This window comes from Pan troglodytes, chromosome 22, assembly GCF_028858775.2.
Source record: "Pan troglodytes isolate AG18354 chromosome 22, NHGRI_mPanTro3-v2.0_pri, whole genome shotgun sequence".
Taxonomy (NCBI): domain Eukaryota; kingdom Metazoa; phylum Chordata; class Mammalia; order Primates; family Hominidae; genus Pan; species Pan troglodytes.
This window is the reverse complement of record NC_072420.2, coordinates 21954818-21973033: the sequence shown is the minus strand read 5'-3', so window position 1 is coordinate 21973033 and position 18216 is coordinate 21954818. Positions and strand designations below refer to the sequence as shown.

Genomic DNA, 18216 nt, shown 5'->3' with positions numbered 1-18216 from the left:
ATAAGAGCAAACTACCACATTTGTTATTTCCTGTATTGTACCAAATAGATGTTCCCACAACATGAAATCAAAGCAAACCCTTGGTGGATTTGGAAGATTGTGACTGTAAAGCTATCAATGCGAGGAAAAATTCTAGATTCGATGTGATGCCTAATGGTTTCTACATTCACAAAATGATTAAGATGCTTCAGAATTCACTTAGAAATGTATAGCAGTTGTATATTTTGGAAAATGCAAAAGAAATAATAGACAACATCTTGATTAGCAATAATTTTTTAAATGTTTTATGTAATAATTTTATGCAATAATTGTTCAGGGAGTATACTCCCAAGCAACTAACCAAGTCTGCTCTTATTATAATACACCAGTTAATTTTTGTTATATTTTTACCTTACAGCATATTTAGTGTAATGGGCTTTATAATATATTTAAACATTTATAGGTTTTCATGTAACAGTTATTCAGAATGCATATTTATTAACAATTGGATCTTGGGAAAATGAGTGTAGGTAGCATAACCAATTAAAGGCCAATTTGGCAATGCATCATAAATCTCCATTGGAAAAAACAAACAACTGTAATATACATCTATTTGTAATTGGAAATGTCGAGGTTTCTGTATTGCATTGTTCAAAAGAATATTGGACAATATAGCTATGGTTTAAAGTGTGGCATTTTGCTGAGCTTTCAATTATTGCTGCCATATTTTTTTGATCCCCACTATACAACTTGAAGTATATGGAACAGTGATTTTGGCATCACCAAGGAACTTTGTAGAAATTCCCACTCTCATGAACCAACCAATACCTACTAAATCAGAATCTGCATTTTATCAAGATACTCAGCTGGTTTGCATGCATATTAAAAATTTGGAAGCACTGCTCTAGCCCATTGGTTTCAACCTTGACTCTAAGAAGAATCTGAGGAACATTGAGAAAGTAACTGTGCCTGAGAGTCATTCCCTGGTTGATACATCAGTCTGTAAAATAAGTGTGAACAATACAGTTGAGGCCTCTGCTCCTTTCAAAAATACAGTCTAGTATTTTGACCCTCAGCTACATGTGAGTTCATATGTGTGTCATGACCAAAAAATGATCACCAAAATACCTTACAAATAAATGTATTTAATGCTTACATTGTAAAAGCCAAGAAGCTTTGTTGAAAATATGAGACAGCGTTTGATTTGGATCATGATCCCTTTTATTGAACAAAGATTCTGAAATAGCTCTCCTATTCTCGGCCTGCTTAACAGTAAAAAGAAACAGTTCAGATATCTAAGCCACGAACTGATCTGTATGCCGTTATTTCTCCAGTCCCTATTTTTGTCAATATGTAAAAACATGCTTTGGTGGATATTTAAAATGTTTTTACCTCTTTTTGTCATTGCTCAGCTGTATGTCAATACAAAGTAAATATACAGAAGTCTTCATGAAATTGGATAAGTAAGCTGGCCAGAAAAACAATACAGAACAGAACAAAACAAAACAAAACCCCATAAACATCAAGAAACCAGAGAAGAGTCCTGAAATACATTTGAAAAAAAATCTGAAATAACTGTTGATTTGTAACTGCAGATACATTGTTCAGATTCATAGCAGTCTGAACTGTGGTGCTTAATAAAACAAAAATGCCATCTGCTGTGAAAACAATGCCATCATCTTTGAAATTCAACTACTATTGTTCATGTAGAATTAACTAGATTATAAATCAATCAAGTAGTTGACATTCTGGGATACTGGGGCAAGTCACATTACATTTTAAATATTTGAATTGACACATATGAATTTAAATGTATACATGTACCTGTATGTATATGTGTGAACCTTAAAGCAGAAACCAGGAGCAACATTTTATCTGTAACTGGGAATATAAATTATATAATCTAAGCAATTGTCTGTGCATTACCCCTTAATGTTTGTAGACAGAGTTACAGTCGACTCTTTTTTCATTTCAATCACTGGCATAAATAACCTAAAAATCACTTTAGGCAGATGTTTATGCTAGTTGGAACTCTTCCTATGAAATGAAAGAGCTGGTTATGAAGCTTCTCTGTGCTGCTTAAATATTCTGGAGTGGGGGTTATTTTTAGTCCTGACAACTGCAAGAGTCCTGCTGTCACTTCTTCAATGTAACCATAGAGTGCCTCGTCACCTGTAGCCTTCACTGTCCCATCTGCATTTCATACTAACACCACTATTCCACAGACGCTATTTCTCCATTTCTAGATTCTATGCAATAGTAGGTGATTTAATTTCTGGTTGTAAATATAACCCTATCTGGTATGATTTTTCCCACCTCACAGATAAGCTGAGGAAGTATAGTCACATCTGAGTGGGCCAGGTCAGACAAATTGCTGACAATGCTCTCCTAGTCCCCACTGCAACACAAGTCGTGTAGAAGCTGACAAAGCTTCCCAACCCCAGAATTTATTTATTCCCCCGTCAGGAAGTGTTGATTTAGCACATGGCCAAACTTTCTCATGTATTGTTAAATAGGTTTGAATCACAAGATAGAGAGATGGTGGATACTGAACTCCCAACACCAGGTTTGTGTGATGTATTGGTGACAGAAAAGGCCCTTGGTCTTTAGAATTAAGTAACCTGTAAGTGGTAGACAAAAGTATAGTGATCCAGTTCAAAGGACTCAAGAGGACATGTGATTTACTGCATTCCCCCTGATATAGAAGTGAAGACTGTTGGAATTAGGATTATTTTAAAACCTGACATTGTAAAAAATAGTACTGGTCAAATATTATTTGACCTTAGTGCCTTCTGTACAACTGTCAACTCATCAGAATACGACGATAGTTGTGGTATTTTTCATTTTAATTAAACTTATTTCATTACAGAAAATGTGTGGCAAAACTCCAATCTCCTCAAAGCCATTTTCTATTCTGGGCTACCCTATGTCTAGACCCTAGAATTGTGGTTGGAACATAATAGACACTCACTAAATATTTACTGAACAATGTGCCTGTAAGTGGTAATAATTATTATGGATTCTATGTATGTTTCAGACAGTTCCTTCAAATAAAAGCCTTATGCTTAAGGCTTTTATTATACTTAAAGTATAAGTAGAAGCCTTATACTTATATTTAATGCTTTTATTCCTTCATCTCCCAGATGTGAGGAGAACACAGGGAACATAACTTTTGGAATTCTATTACAACTGCAGAGTTAAACTGTACAAAAGGTGGCAACATCATACTATATCTCATGATAAATGATGCTGGTTCTCAATTTACCCACTACAGGGACAACAAGGTGCTTAACTTCACAAACACCACTTAGTCAACTGTCAGGCTGACAGGCTCCCCCTGACAAGTTTAATTTTAATATTCAAAGTTCTTTCAGACAAATGCAAGTATTTTTATACGGGTAACTGTGATATTTAATTTTGTGTGTTGACTTGATTGGGTTGTAGGCTGCCGAGATATTTGGTTAAACATCTGGATGTTTCTGTGAGGCTGTTTCTGGATGAGATTAACATTTGAATCAGCAGACACAGTTAGGCACATTCCCTTCCCCAATGCAGGTGGGCCTCTTACAATCCATTGAAGGCCTGAATACAATAAAAGACTGAATAATAAAAAATTATTTGTCCATCTGGCTGTCTTTGATCTGGGATATTAGTCTTCTCCTGCTTTCACACTCAGACTCAGATTGGAACTGAGTCAGATTGGAACATCATTGGCTCTACTGGTTCTCAGACCTTCAGACCAAGGACAGCTATATCCTCAGTTCTTCTGAGTCTGAACTTCTCAGCCTCCATAACCAGGTGGGCCAATTCCTTATAATAAACAAATACGTACATACGTACATACAAAAAACATGGACTTATGGACAATTTGATTTAATTATTTTTCAACACTCTAATGATGCAAAAGCAGTATACTTTCAGTAGAAATCATGCTGGGAGTACCCATATGATACAGTTTGGCTCTATGTCCCCACCCAAATCTCATGTTGAATTATGATCTTCAGTGTTAGGGGAGGTGCCTGGCAGGAGGGGACTGGATCATGGGGGCAGATTTCTCCCTTGCCGTTTTCAGGATAGTGAGTGAGTTCTCATGAGATCTGGTTTTTTAAAGTGTGTGTAGCACCTCCCTCTTCGCTCTCTCTCTCTCCTGCTCTGCCAAGGTATGACCTGCTTTGTTCCCCTCCACCTTCCGCCATGATCGTAAGTTTCCTGAGGCCTCCCAGCCATGCCTCCTGTACAGCCTGAGAACTGTGAATCAATTAAACCTCTTTTCGTCATAAGTTACCCAGTCTCAGGTAGCTCTTTATAGCAGTGTGAGAATGGACTAAAATACCATACAATCATCTTGTTTTTCACCTTTAGTACAGTTTTCAATAAATTACATGAGGTATTCAGCACTTTTTTGTAAAATACGCTTTGTGTTACATGATTTTGCCTAAGTGTATGCTAAGTGTTCTGAACACGTTTAGATAGGCTAGGCTAAGCTATGATGTCCCATAGGTTAGGTGTATTAAATGTATTTTTGACATGATATTATCAACTCATGACGGATTTGTCAGGACATAACTTCATAGTAAGTTGAGTAGTATATACGTACATCCAAATGTTTCTTTCTATTCCTCTGGAGAAACCTGACTAACACAATAACCAGAGATAAATCCCACCACTTTTGCAAAGGATTAGAGGAATGAGGACCTGCTAGAAGTGAATTATGGAAACTAATAATGAACAGAAGAAACTAGCAAAATGAGAGAATAAAACAAAAGGACACACAGTGCTTAGAAAGTTTTTTTCTTATTTACTGTTCTTTGAAATTGCTGTCAGTTAAAAAGCATAACTTCAAACAATAGTTTTTTTAACTCTTATAATATTTATTATTCTACATACACATTGATACAAAATATAGCTCTTGGCAAAAAATGCTTAAAATCTGTCCGAATCAATTTTTTTTTTCAATTGCAGACATATTTCCCTGTTTATTTTTTTTAAAGGATAGCAGTCACCCAAGAAAAACACATTTTTTTACTTGAAAGCTCATTTTACATTGTTTGAAGAAACGGTACTATTAGCATTTTAAGTGAAAGCTAAGTCCCTACACCAGTCTGAAGAGAGCAATAAATAATATGTTACACTTGGCTTTACATTTGCCAAATACAAGTTTCTGGGTTTAATATTGTGAACAATAGAATACAAAATATTCTGCTTTCAGGGCAATTGCTTTTATTTATTATCATTATTATTATTAATACGGAGTTTCACTGTTGTCACCCAGGCTGGAGTGCAATGGTGCAATCTTAGCTCACTGCAACCTCCACCTCCTGGGTTTGAGCGGTTCTCCAGCAGGGCAATAGCTTTTAAAAATCAGAATGTCTCATTTCTTAAACGCCATTTGTCATGGTGTGTGTGTGTGTGTGTGTAAAATAAACACTCCAGAATATACTGTGGTGTATGTCACTGGCTCCTTGATAAAGTTAATGAAGTGTGCACTATGTTAAATTGTTAGATGTCTCTGCTATTCTATTACTTTGGTATGCTTTAAAGAATATCTGCTATGTGTTGCCAGTTAATAGAGAGACAACTAACACACAAGCACTGCTATCAGGAGCAAGTTTTTATGTCATTTTCTGTTAAAACATTTTTTTATTTACTTGAGATATTTGCTGAAGTGTTTGGTGAGTATAAAAAAATTAAATGAATGATTTATAATCCTTTGGGTATATACCCAGTAATGGGATGGCTGGGTTGGTAATTCTAGTTCTAGATCCTTGAGGAATAGCCACACTATCTTCCACAATGGTTGAAGTAATGTACGCTCCCACCAGCAGTATAAAAGCATTCCTATTTCTCCACATCCTCTCCAGCATCTGTTGTTTCCTGACTTTTTAATGATCACCATTCTAACAGGTGTGAGATGGTATCTCATTGTGGTTTTGATTTGCATTTCTCTAATGACCAGTGATGATGAACTTTTTTCATTTGTTTGTTGGCCCCATAAATTTCTTCTTTTCAAAAGTGTCTGTTCATATCCTTCACCCACTTTTTGATGTGGTCGTTTGTTTTTTTCATGTAAATTTAAGTTCCTTGTAGATTCCGGATATTAGCCCTTTGTCAGATGGATAGATTGCATAAATTTTCCCCCTCTGTAGGTTGTCTGTTCACTCTGATGATAGTTTATTTTGCTGTGCAGAAGCTCTTTAGTTTGATTAGGTCCCATTTGTCAATTTTGGCTTTTGTTGCCATTGCTTTCGGTGTTTTAGTCATGAAGTCTTTGCCCATGCCTTTGTCCTAAATGGTATTGCCTAGGTTTTCTTCTAGGATTGTTATGGTTTTAGGTCTTACATTTAAATCTTTAATCTATCTTGAGTTAATTTTTGTATAAGGTGTAAGGAAGGGGTCCAGTTTCAGTTTTCTGCATATGCTAGCTAGTTTTCCCCACACCACTTATTAAATAGGGAGTCCTTTCCCCATTGCTTGTTTTTGTCAGGTTTGTCAAAGATCAGATGGTTGTAGATGTTTTGTGTTATTTCTGAGGTCCCTGTTCTGTTCCATTGGTCTATATATGTTTTGGTACCAGTACCATGCTGTTGTGGTTACTGTAGCTTTGTAGTATAGTTTGAAGTCAGGTAGTGCGATGCCTCCAGCTTTGTTCTTTTTGCTTAGGATTGTCTTGACTACACAAACTCTTTTTTGCTTCCAAGTGAAAGTTAACATAGTTTTTTCTAATTCTGTGAAGAAACTCAATAGTAGCTTGATGGGAATCGCATTGAATCTGTAAATTACTCTGGGGAGTATGGCCATTTTCACGATATTGACTCTTCTTATCCATGAGCATGGAATGTTTTTCCATTTGTTTGTGTCCTCTCTTATTTCTTTGAGCAGTGATTTATAGTTTTCCTTGAAGAGGTCCTTCAGATCCCTTGTAAGTTGTATTCCTAGGTATTTTATTCTCTTTGTAGCAATTGTGAATGGGAGTTTGCTCATGATTTTGCTTTCTGTTTGTCTATTATTGGTATATAGGAATATTTGTGATTTTTGCCCATTGATTTTGTATCCTGAGACTTTGCTGAAGTGGCTCATCAGCTTAAGGAGATTTTGGGCTGAGACAATGTATCCCAGAACTTAAAGTACAAAAAAAAAAAAAAAAGATTTAAGTCAACATATTGAACAGGATAAGTAATGACACATTAAATATTTTCAAAAAAAAATTAAAAGTAGATGAGTTTAAGCCTGTTACAATGCATTCTCCTTCATCATATCTCAGATTCATAAAAGATAAATCTGATAATGTGCTTTCTCTAAAGGAAGATCACTTTTACTGGAAAATTGAAAAGTACTATGATAATTGGTTAATTCAGTTCACATGTTTTTGAAGATGATAGATTGACATCCACAGCAATTATCCTTCAGATAATTTTATCTATGTATCCACATGTACACAGACTTTCTTAGAACTAACTCAATTCTATGTTCTTTCATATCAAAGTATGGGAGCATTTTTGCAGAGTTTTTGTTAATTCATGTGTTTATTTGAGGTCACATGTTGCTGTGATGATTTATAATTTTTCACTCCTACTGCCAAACTTGGTTTTAAGAATTTTTTCCACTTTATCTTTGCTAGGTTTTAGCAACTGAAGTTATGTTCATCTCTGTGTGGGAATGTCTGTTGTTCACTCAGCACTATTTTCTCCCCCTCCTACACTCTTCCCTGGGGAACACAGGGTAATCCCTTTTAGTTGTGCTGTAAGTTAGGCTTTGCTGATGAGAGGCATTGAAAGCCATCATTCCTGCTGGTGCAATGGCTCATACCTGTAATCCCAGCACTTTCGGAGGCCAAGGCAGGTGGATCACCTGAGCTCAGGAGTTCAAAACCAGCCAGGCACCTGGTGAAACCCCGTCTCTACTAAAAACACAAAAATTAGCTGGGTTTGGTGGTGGGCGCCTGTAATCCCAGCTACTTGGGAGGCTGAGGCAGGAAAATCTCTTGAACCCAGGAGGTGGAGTTTGCAGTGAACTGAGATTGCGTCATTGAACTCCAGCCTGGGAGACAGAGCTAGACTCCATCTCAAAAATTGAAGGAAAAAAAAAAAAAGAGAAAGAAAGCCATTATTCTTTAGTGCATTCTCCATGGAGGTAAGTACTAGGAGATCTATAGACATTAGATGAAAGATGTTGCTCTCTGTTTCCAGATGAGCAAATTATTCATTTTGGCTCTACCAGCAGTTGAGATAATATGCGAGGTGTTTCTCGGGACTTGGATTCCCCAGCTCTTCCAAAATATCATGTAAGCTTCTAATTCTCTGCATTATATTTCTTCCTATTAAATATACGCAGAGTGTTATTTGTTTGCCTGGCATATATAGTGCCTGTTTTAATATTTACATGTAGGTTTGAGATCTAATACCTTATTATCCTTCACATTAGCATAAAACAGTCTTCAGATATGTTCACTCCCTGCTTTTTCTACTTATGACCCATGTTTTTTATGGCTAGCCATGATATCTTGACAAATGGTAAAATTATCAAATACCTGTAATAGAATGCTTAAATTTAACTCTCGTGGTCTGAGTTTCAATTGAGGTGCCAGTATCCTTTATGAGAGTCCAAAACAGACAAATCAACATGCATAGTTAACAACAACAATAACAACAACAAAAACACATCTAAACTTATTTCATGACTCTTAAGCATTTCTTTCTCTTTCAACTAACATTTAAAAAATTAGAAAAGCTGAATGATTGTGGGAGGCTATTCTGCAGAAAGGAATACTGTTATTTCCATCTCGTCTCCCAGGAAGGAGAAGGGAGTGATAATCCCCCTTTCAGTTAAAGGGCAGCGGGATTCTCTAGAGCTTCAGCGGCTCCATCTGCATTTGGGATCATTCTGGTCTGTGGATTTCTAGTAGGGCAGGGCCAAGAGAGTCTTAGTACCCTGGAGTACCCTGGACTGCCCTGATACTCCAGAGTGGTGAGACAAAAGGTGTGTTTTTCTCACGATTCAGACACATGCCATGTAGGAGGGGGTAATCTGGGGAGCAGTTACCTCTTGTCCTGTCCAACAAGGCTGCCTAGATAGGTGGGAAATCTCAACAAAAAGAAACTGCAGGGGGCTACCAGGTGCCTAGGGTTAAGGAGTGTTGTACGTAACCACTTTTATTAAAGATGCAGAGATGTTTCCTTTCAAAGTGAGATAACTGCAGGAGAGAGGAGCCTAAGAAGGAGATTTCTAAAGAAATGTTTGCCAGATTCTGTGAGAGTGCAGCCAAGTCATAGTGAGACCCAATCAAATAAAAGGTTGCCTGTCCCCTTACCTGTAGCTGGTCCCACTCAACCAACACTGGTGCACAGATATGCTGGCTAGTTAATTTGGGGGAGGGAGTGAACAAAAAGGAAAATAAATGCAAATCACTGAACCCAACTGTCTGACCCTTAAATCTTCTTGTCTTATACAGCAGTCTTTCAAATTCAATCAAGTTCTTATCTTAAAAGGGAGGAAGATTTTATATTAAATAAGATTCATAGTATTGATTCACATCTTGGACTGAACATTTAATGTCCTTAAATCAGACTTCTTGAGGCAATGAGAATCATACATTTGTTTATTTCCTATAAGAGAGCAGAAAGGCCAATCAATCTATAGGAGTTTCCATGAAGGAGCAAGTCAGATTATATTCACCAAATGCTGTTTAAAGAGACGATGGGAGACAAAGTTTAGTTGAAGTTTAGGTCACAATTCGTGTTTTATGTAAGTACAATTTAATGATACGTTTTACATCCAGAATAACAGATACAAGCATACTATCAAAGATTGGACAAGTAAAAGATGCAAATAGTTATCGGAATTCTCTATTGAATCTTGATTTAATCCCTTTTTTGGTCTTCAAAAGAGAAGGATTAATCAGTTATATTTAGGAGGAGTTATTCTCTCAAAGCAGGTTGTGCTATTTTCCTCAATGTCATCCTATAAGAAGGAGCCCCCAGTGCAGGGATCTAATTGATGAAACTCCTTATTTTCTTATATAAAAAAATAAACTAGTGACTTTGGAATCAGGCAGAAAAAGCTCTGAGTAATTATTGACATAATTAAAGTTTTAAAGTTTCACTTTCCTAAACTTACACTAAAATGGGGCAAGGGAGATGGTGAGAAAGAGAGAGAACCAGTATATATTTCATATGATGTTATCTTGAGAGTTAAATTAGCCACTCTTGTAAAATTCTCAAAATACAAATGAATTTTAACTTCTTTCTACCTTATCTTCCAGTCACATAGAAACAAACTGACAATGGAGTTTCTTTTAATTTGAATTGTACACATCACCTTCTGGTGCAGTTTAACATTTAGGTAGGGGGTAGATCCCCATCCATCTTTAATGCATGGAAAATAAGACAACATAAGTAGCTCCTGTTGAATTAACTGGATGAGAATAGGGCTACAGACCTTTCATAAATTGTAAATTTTAAAAAGACCCCAATACAAAACTAAAGCTAGACTTCAAACTAAATTGAACATAAATTAATAACTTTGATGTGTTAAAAGAAATTGAATTTTTGATCTGAAAGAAACAATTCCCTATATGTCTGTCTACAATTATAGCTACTAGATTTACTATCAATGTCAATTATTTTGATGTCCCCCAATTGCTGAAGATGCATCCCTTCTCTTCTTTTTCCCTAAATAAGTAAAGCTGGAAAAGTAATGCATTCTACTGTTTTTCCCCTATATTTAAGCATAGGAAGCCACTAAATGTTAAATGTATTAAAAAGCTGCGTTTACATTATAACCTTTACTTATAAACCTGAAATCCCATTCTTGAAACATTAATGGGATGAGGAATTCTGCTTAGATAACAGTGAATAACTAAGAAAGTTTCTCCTTAGAACATGATTGATTAACTCAGACAATACAGTGTTCTTTTAATCTTGAAGGTTCTACTGAGATCATTGTTTTTCCTAGCCAGGCTGAGGCAACATTTTGAGATTGGATAGGAGTGAACATTAATTTTTAGAGTTGGAAATTGAGATATGTTTTTAATTTTTCTTACTTTCATCTCTTACTATTAGAAAATATTCATAAGGTTGAAATTGAGTAGTGGGGTTTGCTAAGCACTGGGATACTTTATCTGTCAGTTTATGGTTGCTCCAGTACAAAATTAGAACAAGTTCCAAGAGTTCATTTGAGTTCCAGTTTCCTCAATTTAGGAGGAGAATTAAGTTATTCATCGAGTCATTATAGGGCATATAGTCTACATTTCTTGGAGATGCAAGAAAAAAGTACAGTAAGAGCCCCAGGAAAGATATACAACTAAAATACCAGGGGAGTTATGGGCACACAGAATGGGTGTAGGATCAGAGGACATGAAAGATATCCTTGTTTATTTAGTTCTTTGCTTATTTAGCTCTTTGGAGAATTTCTTTCTGGTGTTTACCATTTAACAGACACTGGAATAAGTATTGAAGCTACTTTGGTGAATAAAGTAAAGCAGTTCCTTATAAGACTGTCTCAGAATAACTACCACTTGGCTGTGTTTCTTAACCTGTAATATAGAACTGATCGGAATTCTCAGTTTCTAGCTTGGCTGTGAGGAGTAAACTGGATAATCTATGGAAAATGTTCTCTGTACTGCCCAGCACTGTGTAAATATTAGTTGTGTATTCTGTTAGTGTGGTAAGAGACCTTAAATTGCTCTCTGAAGGATCAATGCGTGAGGAACTTGCCAACCATCAACCTCTACAGATTAAACTTTATATAATTTATGTGGGTATTAATATCTAAAGATAATATTTGGCACATTAGACCTAATATTTTCATAATTTGGATCTCAGATAATGTCTTGTCCCTAGGGTTAAATGTCTTATATGCATTGGTGGCATGCTACTATAGATATAGATGGTTAGAAACCTTGGCCAAATCTGTGTTGATTCAAGTTCCTTTTAGAAATAAATCAACATCAGAATACTTTGCTTTTAATGTATATCATCCTTACAAAATACCTGCAAAAAATGGGAGGGAAAATGCAGTTACTCTATGCTTGACAATTAATGAGAAATTTATACACTATGACGTACTTTTGTACAAACATACCCCATTTGTTTCCAGGTAACCTCATGATTAAAGTAGAAAGCTGCTTTAGACAGACATGAGCTGCTATAACAATCCCAAATCACAATGGATTAACATCATTAAAGTTCATTTCTCACTCATGCAAAGTTCAATGTGGATGTTCTTGGTCAGACAATCTACAGGACATCTCTATCCATCCAGGACATTCAGGACATTCTGATTCTTCCTTCAAGGGGTGAATAGGGAAGGAGATACTTTCCATATATTGGTTCTGGGACCACTTTGGCTCTTGCCATCCTCCACTGAGTCTTTTGCCTCCTGCTACTAAAAAATAAGTATAAGAAGAATGTGTATGATATCATAGTGCCAGAACTGGAAGTGCACTATATAACTTCCGCCCATATTCTACTTGCCACATGGTCCCAGCCAGCTGATAGGGGACTAACAAAATGGAGTCTTTTATGTGCCAGGGGGAAAAATGAAACAGTCCAATCAAATTATGGCATTGCATCTATCATAAAAGTCCATTATTACAACTATATTTGAAATTTTAGAAAAGTACATCAAATTTGTCATTATCAATATCTGAAACATTCTCTAAATAAATACCTCACATCTGTTTACTATAATTTATAAAAAGTAATACAAGGGATGGCTAGAATTTGTGATTATGAGATTTCTTTCTCCAAATGTAAATCTTAGGCTTTAACAAGAATTGTGCAGCACAGATTCTAAAAATAAATTTCTACGTATCCCTTTCTTCACCATTCCTGGTAGAGTGCAAAAGATAATAATATTCTTTAAATAACTTTTCACTTATACTTAATCTTGAAAACAAGATTTGTATACATGAACTCAGGTGTTTTCATACAACTAATATAATCTCATTTTGTTTTACTGAAATTGAAAAAATGCAACTACAAAGGAAACCTATTTTCTTTTCAACCATAATGAACTTGAATAAACATAACATTCAGAAGGTTTACTGGTAATTTCTTTTCCTGAAATGGTGAATAAAATACATTTCATTGTGATCTGAGTAAAATTTCATGGGGTGAAGCTTATTGTACAATAAACACACTTACATTTCATTGGGTCTTTTCAAATTGTTATATATCTCTCTATACCTGAGACAGTCTATAAAAAAAGCAATATGGCAATCATTTACAATTTCACAATTATTTTAAAGTTGATAAGTAATAAACTGCTGGACATGTGATGTAAGGTCATTTATATTAGGTTAGTGCAAAAGTAATTGCAGTTTTTCCCATTTAAAGTAATATTTGTGACAAGAGGTGATTTTAAGTTTGTGTTAGAAAATCTCGTCTCAACATCCTAATCAGAACAATGATACTATGAATCATATTATCTTACTCAGACTGCTTCAAATGTGAAACAGTAAAATGCTAGAAAATGTCATCATAGTTATATGGCTAAATATGGTGGAATCTAATAATTTTAAATAAAAGATAATCAAATATATTTCATGTGCAATAGACATACAATTGGATAGCATTGTGATGCAGATGAGTAATTCATTAAAAAATCTGGCAGAAATGAATTTAATACATTTTCCTTTGGATTGTCAGCACTGTGGTTAATCACAGAACAATTCTAACTCTCCCCAATTAGTGTATCTGTGTTTCAGTCAAGAAATTGGAACACTTACTTTATGTAAGAAAAGAAATATGCCTAACACAGGATTGAACAATAAATAACCCTCAGTCCCAAATTTTTATCACAATTTTATTTTATTAGTATACCCTCCAATAGGCTAGGAGTCACTTGACATATTAATAATAGTATCAGTTCAATTTTTTGTGTGTGTTGATATAATTTCAAGCTTTATGAGAAATTACAAGCACAGTACAAAGTAGTCCCACAAAACTCCTTGCCAAGACATCCCATTCAAATTTGCCAAATGTCCCAATAATATCCTAAAATAAATCTGATCCTGGATCACTCCTTGCATTGATCGTCATGTCTCTTTAGCATTGAGGAAATAATTCCTCAATGCTTCTTTGATTCTTATGACCTTATATTTTTGAAGACTATAAGCCAGTTATTTTGTAAAATATTCCTCGATTTGGGTTTATCTGATGTTTTTTCCTGATGAGATTCATGTTACGCATTTTTGGCAGGAATATCACAGAAGTAATTCTGTGTTCTTATCATTGCCTGTCAATCTATCGCATCTCTGGGAATATTGACTTTGATCACTCAGTTATACTAGTGTGCTAGCTATCTCTGCTGTGATGTTACTCTTGCCCTCTTTATAATTGATAAGAATTCTGGAGGGAAGTACTTTAAAACTATGCAAGTATTTCAATGTTCATCCAACTTTTGTATACTAGTGATAACATCCATAGATGTTTGAGTTAATTATTACTAACATGATTGCCAAATGGAGATTTCTGATTTCATTGATTTTTTTCTACACCTACTTTTCATTCTATTTTGAGTACATTCCCTCTCTCTCTCTCTATTTATAATTACTTTGTTTTATTTGGTTAGATGTATAACATCATATATATCATTATATATTACATATAATGTTATATATAATACTAATGTCAGTACAACTTGTTAAAATACATCTGTTGAATCTGTGGAGGCTCACTGAAATGGCTAATATTTATATGTTAGTCACCATGATCCAGATAAGTCTCCCTGTATCCCCACACATACCACTGTATATTTCATATGATTTCACATGGGTATAATAATTTGCAAAAATTTTAGCCATGAAACAGGTAATTTTCCTAAACATATGAGGCTAATAATGTTGATGGTAACCACACTGCAAGAATGGTCCTTTTTGACTTAACCAAATTTTGCATAAATGAAGCACGCCAGAACCAACCAGGATTTCTACTTTGATGAATCAAGAGGTAATCACCAATAAATGACTAAATCAAAACGGATTGCTGAGTGTCCACAAAACGATGTTTAAAACATAGCCCTTGAAGACAAAGCTAAAATTATTCATAGAATAAGCATCTAAGCTGTTTATTTTGCAACCTTCTTCATTTTGGCAATTGAACTTACTAAATTTATTTAAATAGATTTTCATAAATAGTTTTAAATTCTTTCCAGCTGAAATATAATACTCAGCATCTCTGAATCATAGAGATTTTAGAGGATATTTTAAGTTAAAAAGAGTGAATTGTTAAGTAAACCGAGAAACTAAAGTTTATTTCTAAATTGTATAGCACTGCACTTTTTAAGTTGATACAAAGTTATTATGTTATTAAATATGTTATAATAAAAGCTATGGGTGAATTAAAAGTGCTTATGTTACTGGACGATCTTTGTTCTTAGGGCTCCTGAGATGGGGCAGGCCGCTCCCAAGATGGCAGCAAGTCTTTTGTTCTCTGACCTGGGGTTCTTGGCCTCACGGATTCCAAGGAATGGAATCTTGGTGAGTGTTATAGCTCTATTAGAAGCAGTGGGTCACAGAAGAGAACCGTGGAACCCAGCAACCAGTGTTCAGCTCCATCAGGACGAGCCCGGGCATTTAGCTGTGCAGCAACAATGGCGAGCCTTTAGCCTGGTTGGGAGTGGCAATGGGTGCCTCGCTGGATCAGGAGCGCAGAGGACACCCTGCCGGATCTGGAGTGGTGGACATCAGCCGCGGGTCTGCGATGACAACCATCAGCAGTGGTGGACTGCAAGCAAAAGCTCAGCTAGAGCTGTAAAAAACACTGACCAGAAGAGTGTGCAGTTGCAAGATTTAATAGAGTGAAAACAGAGCTCCCATACGATGGGAGGGGATCCAAAGCGGGTTGCCGCTCCCTGCTCAAATGCCTGGGTTTATATCCCCATCATTGTTGCTCCCCCTGTTCTCTCAGCTGATAGATGATTTGACTATTTCTTTACCTCCTGCTTTTAGCCTAATTTGTATTTTAGTGAGTCCTCTTTACTACCTGATTGGTCAGGTGTGAGCTGAGTTACAAGCCCCGTGTTTAAAGGTAGGTGTGGTCACCTTCCCCAGCTAGGCTTAGGAATTCTTAGCCTAGGAAATCCAACTAGTCCTGTCTCTCACTTATTCCACTATGATTCACTTTATTATTATAATTAAATAGATTAGAAATGTTTGTACTAAAGAACGACTTCCCCTTTCATTAGATTCTTCAGAGGAGAAAGGAAACCTGTGACATCGCAAATGCCATGCTAGACATTCGACTAGCCTTCTATGGCTAGACTACTCGCCACAAAGAGGACCTCACAGAAAAACAAGAGGCTTGGGAAAAGTAGAGGTGACTTGGTAAAGGCTGCAGAATATAAATGAAAAAGAAGCAAAAAACCAATAACCCTTACTTTGTTCCAGAATAAATGTTCTATTAGAGCAATTTCTTTTTTTATTGTCTTCTCAGAAGTCAGTCTTGAAAATCACACAATGGGTATTAAAGTGTAAAACTTATGGTGATGAATATACACTTGTGTAGAGAATCACAAATGTACATTTGGTTGTTATTTCATTACACATGTAGAGATCTCAGTTATGTGCACTCCAGTTGGGGAATGTTCTTCATTGATTGATTATAACCACAGAAGGAAGCCTTCCAAGAGCTCAATATGGAGGAATTTCTACTCAAATTTACATCAAGATAGTAGTTTTCATCTGTATTTCAGAAACTGAAACTTTATATGGATAAAATATCATATTATTGTGTTATGCTATCTTGTCAAAATATGTGGATCAGACAAGATATTTGTTAACATTTAATGATGGATATACAAGAAGGCTTACACACACACACACACACACACACACAATTATGCACACGTCACAGTATACCAGTGATTTGTTTATATATTTTCACTAAACTAGTTCAAAATATATAACATGTAAATTTTAATGCATTTTATGTATTATTTGTTGTTTTATTAAAGTTCTTAAAGATACTGACTATTTAAAATTTGTTCCACCATTAAGCTTAACTTATACTGTAGTGAAGAAAGTTGTTTGTAATTTACATTATACTCTTAGCTATACTTTATTTTAGCAATGGTAATTCCCAACCTTCTATGCCAAAATTCTGTACATGTGGTTGTACCTTACTAACTTATTATTGTTAAATTTGCACATATATTAACATTGCTGTTGTGTGAAATGCCTTCAAAAATACAGAAATTGAATAGGAGTGGTGAGGGATGGCATCCTTGTCTTTGTGCCAGTTTTCAAAGGGAATGCTTCCAGCTTTTGCTCATTCTGTATGATATTGGCTGTGAGTTTGTCACAAATAGCTCTCATTATTTTGAGATACGTTCCATCAATACCTAATTTATTGAGTTTTTAGCATGAAGAGGTGTTGAATTTTATCGAAGGCCTTTTCTGCATCTATTGAGATAATCATGTGGTTTTTTGTCATTGGTTCTGTTTATGTGACAAATTGCATTTATTGATTTACATACGTTGAATCAGCCTTGCATCCCAGGGATGAAGCCAACTTGAATGTGGTGGATTAGGTTTTTGATGTGCTGCTGGATTTGGTTTGCCAGTATTTTATTGAGGATTTTCACATCGATGTTCATCAGGGATATTGGCCTGAAATTTTCTTTTTTTGTTGTGTCTTTGCCATGTTTTGATATCCAGATGATGCTGACCTCCTAAAATGAGTTAGGGAGGAGTCCCTCGTTTTCTATTGTCTGGAATCGTTTCAGAAGGAATGGTACCAGGACCTCTTTGTACCTCTGGTAGAATTTGGCTCTGAATCCATCTGGTCCTGGGATTTTTTTGGTTGGTAGGCTATTAGTTGCTGCCTTGATTTCAGAACTTGTTATTGGTATATTCAGGGATTCAACTTCTTCCTGGTTTAGTTTTGGGGGGGTGTATGTGTCCAGGAATTTATCCATTTCTTCTAGATTTTCTAGTTTATTTGCATAGAGGTGTTTATAGCAGTCTCTGATGGTAGTTTGTATTTCTGTGGGATCAGTGGTGATATCCCCTTTATCATTTTTTAATTGCATCTATTTGATTCTTCTCTCTTTTCTTCTTTATCAGTCTGGCTAGTGGTCTATTTTGTTAATCTTTTCAAAAAACCAGTTCCCGGATTCATTGATTTTTTTAAAGTATTTTTCGTGTCTCTATCTCCTTCAGTTCTGCTCTGACCTTAGTTATTTCTTGTCTTCTGCTACCTTTTGAATTTGTTTGCTCTTGCTTCTGGGTGTAGACTT

General features: G+C 35.6%; 2 long non-coding RNA genes across 2 annotated transcripts in view; one reads left to right on the top strand and one right to left on the bottom strand.

Moving 5' to 3' along the window:
* LOC134809223 (uncharacterized) overlaps positions 1 to 18216 on the bottom strand; it is a 134278-nt gene that overhangs the window by 23888 nt on the left and 92174 nt on the right. The gene's annotated exons all lie outside the window — the stretch shown is intronic.
* LOC134809229 (uncharacterized) lies at positions 15521 to 16384 on the top strand. The gene is made up of 2 exons (XR_010154421.1): positions 15521 to 16007; positions 16165 to 16384. It is a non-coding gene; the product is annotated as an uncharacterized LOC134809229 (long non-coding RNA).